This window comes from Nerophis ophidion, linkage group LG07 (genome assembly GCF_033978795.1).
Source record: "Nerophis ophidion isolate RoL-2023_Sa linkage group LG07, RoL_Noph_v1.0, whole genome shotgun sequence".
In the NCBI taxonomy this organism is placed as follows: domain Eukaryota; kingdom Metazoa; phylum Chordata; class Actinopteri; order Syngnathiformes; family Syngnathidae; genus Nerophis; species Nerophis ophidion.
In genome coordinates, this window is record NC_084617.1 from 60,918,188 (window position 1) to 60,922,185 (window position 3,998).

At 41.7% G+C, this 3,998-nt stretch overlaps 1 protein-coding gene across 2 annotated transcripts in view; it reads right to left on the minus strand.

Moving 5' to 3' along the window:
- LOC133556628 (tetratricopeptide repeat protein 28-like) overlaps positions 1-3,998 on the minus strand; it is a 655,127-nt gene that overhangs the window by 650,612 nt on the left and 517 nt on the right. The window lies entirely within an intron of this gene.

A 3,998-nucleotide genomic window follows, 5' to 3' on the forward strand; every position in this document is an offset into this window, starting at 1 on the left:
AACATGATCAACAGACATGACATTTGATTTATTATTGGTTAGCTTCAGAATAACAATGTTATTAAAAAGAATAATAGACTTATTATACTCTAAAAATGTTGGTCTTACTTAAAAATGCACACATTTAGTTGTATTCAGTGTTAAATAATATGATATGGCTCTCACGAAAATACATTTTAAAATATTTGGCTTTCATGGCTCTCTCAGCCAAAAAGGTTCCCGACCCCTGATCTAATCATTGCTACGCATTTTGTACGCTTTTCTCTTTATGGAGAAAATGGTGAGTCCTAAAACGCGGTTAACAAACTTTGAATGGCAAACATTTGAGAAAATATAGTCAACATGTAAAAAACCCAAGTCGAATGCATAATCAGAAATAGACATGAAAAAGGGGTAGGGAAATAAATAATCTCGACAAGGGTTGCACAATTAATCAACACTGAATTGACATCAAGGTTTTAATTTGTGCGATAAACAACCACAAGATGTTGAAAGGGGTTTTTTTTTTTTTTTTTTTTTTAATGTTTGCCAATCAGAATTGTTGAGCCTTGCATAGGGAAAAAGACGTCTCACTCTGTGCATCGCTGGGATCACTGTATAGTTTTTATCAGTTATTTCTTTGGTTTAAAATCACGATGTGTACAAAAACTCTGAGTATGTCTGCACAAAGCCTAATATTTTTGAACGTAGAATATTGTATATTTTTCTAATGCAGTACTTCTCAATTATTTTCTGTTACGCCCCTCAAAGAAAGAAAATATTTTGCGCAACTCTCCACCGTGACTAGAAATAATATAATTTAGCTATTGTTATAGTATATTGTTACAACTATAAATCTGCATAACATTGTAAGCTTAATAATATTAAAAGGAAACGACACACACTGACCTTTCCTCGTCTCCCACCAAGTGCTGCATACGCTTCGTCATATTCTGGTACGGCAAAAAAAGCATGTTGAATTTCAGCCCCCAGTGGGGCCTGCCCCACTAGTTGAGAAGGACTGTTTTAATGTGTAGCCCCATCCATCCATCCATCCATCCATCCATTTTCTTTCGCTTAGCCGAGTTCAGGTTGTGGGGGCAGCAGCCTAAGCAGGGAAGCCCAGAGTTCCCTCTCCCCAGCCACTTCGTCTAGCTCTTCCCGGGGGATCCCGAGGCGTTCCCTGGCCAGCCGGGAGACATAGTCTTGCCAACAAGTCCTGGCTCTTCCCCGTGGCCTCCTACCGGTCGGACGTGCCCTAAACACCTCCCGAGGAAGCGTTTGGGTGGGATCCTGACCAGATGCCCGAACCACCTCATCTAGCTCCTCTTGATGTGGAGGAGCAGCGGCTTTACTTTGAGCTCCAACTGGATGACAGAGCTTCTCACCCTATCACTAAGGGAGAGCCTCGCCACCCAACGGAGGAAACTAATTTCTTATACCCGTGATCTTGTTCTTTCGGTCATAACCCAAAACTCATGACCATAGGTGAGGATGGGAACGTAGATCGATCGATAAATTGAGAGCTTTGCCTTCCGGCTCAGCTCCTTCTTCACCATAACGGATTGAAACAGCATCCGCACTATTGACACCACCACACCGATCCGACTGTTGATCTCATGATCCATTCTTCCCTCACTTGTGAACCAGACTCCCAGGTACTTGAACTACTCCACATGTGACACTTGACACTTATTGAAATATCTTGTGTGACATCATGCACAAAAGTGCACTTTATTTGTTTTAAACTCATTTCTTATACCCGTGATCTTGTTCTTTCGGTCATAACCCAAAACTCATGACCATAGGTGAGGATGGGAACGTAGATCGATCGATAAATTGAGAGCTTTGCCTTCCGGCTCAGCTCCTTCTTCACCATAACGGATTGAAACAGCATCCGCACTATTGACACCACCACACCGATCCGACTGTTGATCTCATGATCCATTCTTCCCTCACTTGTGAACCAGACTCCCAGGTACTTGAACTACTCCACATGTGACACTTGACACTTATTGAAATATCTTGTGTGACATCATGCACAAAAGTGCACTTTATTTGTTTTAAACTATTGTAGTGGCGTTCTGTACAGAAAGTGCACTCTAATTTAGAGTTGTTTTGATATGTCATCTTATTGACATCATGCACAAAAGTGCACTAATAGCTTGTTTTAAAATGTCTCTGACAATCTTGCACTTTCTGTTTTGGAAATGACATGAATGTTTGTGCCACTGCTTAATAACTACAGTTTTGGTCAATTGACTCAGTTGTGATTTCCTTCTCTGCATGAAAGTTTAAAATGAGCATATATTATTGCAGTATGAAGAAGAATGTTTTAATGTAGACAAATAGAATCATCATACTGCTGTGATTATATGCATCGAGTGTTCATTCAAGGCTAAGGCAAAATATTGAGATATATATCGTGTATCGCGATATGGCCAAAAAATATCGAGATATTAAAAAAAGGCCATATTGCTCAGCCCGAGATGATATAATTGTTGATGACTGAAGTGCTGATATCAATCAAAACTAACCTATCCCTCCAACCCCCTCAACATCCTACCCCCCGGATTGTAAATAAAGTAAATAATTCAATGTATATACTCTGATGATTAACTTGTGTGATTGATTGATTGATACTTTTATTAGTACATATTCCGCACAATTGACCACTAAATGGTAACACCCGAATAAGTTTTTCAACTTGTTTAAGTCGGGGTCCACGATAATCAATTCAAGGTAATGATGACTGTATTATGCTGATAGTATATATTTGTACCATGAATTGATTAACGTGGACCCCGACTCAAACAATTTGAAAAACTTATTCTGGTGTCACCATTTGGGGTTAGTGCATGTGCCTCACAATACGAAGGTCCTGAGTTGTCCTGGGTTCAATCCCGGGCTCGGGATCTTTCTGTGTGGAGTTTGCATGTTCTCCCCGTGACTGCGTGGGTTCCCTCCGGGTACTCCGGCTTCCTCCCACTTCCAAAGACATGCACCTGGGGATAGGTTGATTGGCAACACTAAATTGGTCCTAGTGTGTGAACATGAGTGTGAATGTTGTCTGTCTATCTGTGTTGGCACTGCGATGAGGTGGCCACTTGTCCAGGGTGTACGCCGCCTTCCGCCCGTATGCAGCTGAGCTAGACTCCAGCGACCCCAAACGGGACAAGCGGTAGAAAATGGACGGATGGATGTACTGTACTGTACTGTGCAAACTTCTAATAAAAGTTTAAATCAATCATCCATTCATCCATTTTATACCGCTTATTCCCTTTTTTGGGGTGGCGGGGGGCGCTGGTGCCTATCTCAGCTACAATCAGGCGGAAGGCGGCGTACACCCTGGACAAGTTGCCACCTCATTGCAAGGCCAACACAGATAGACAAACAACATTCACACTCACATTCACACACTAGGGCCAATTTAGTGTTGCCAATCAAAGGGAATGAGCCGTAGAAAATGGATGGATGGATGGCATTCACACTTACGTTCACACATTAGGGCCAATTTAGTGTTGCCAATCAACCTATCCCCAGGTGCATGTTTTTGGAAGTGGGAGGAAGCCGGAGTACCCGGAGGGAACTCACGCAGATACGGGGAAGACAGGCAAACTACACACGGAAGGATCCCGAGCCCGGGATTGAACCCAGGACTTCTCAGGACCTACGTATTGTGAGGCAAACGCACTAACCCCTGTCCCACTGTGCTGCCCTCAATCAATCAATCAATCAATGTAAAAATAATAATAATAATGCAGTCCTTACTCTCCATCCACGACATCCTATTATTTAAATTACATTCACACGTGTACTGATTTACATATGGAAACATATACACAAAAGCCAAACATTATTAAAACTCTACTTTACCATATTTTGTGCTGCTTTAAACTCACATTAATGTTGGCTAGTGAGTGAAAATGCATAATATTACAGGATTTGACCACACGCTTGACGGTGAATGAGCGTCAAATAATTGGACTTTGACGAGGTTTATTGTTCATTTCCGGTGC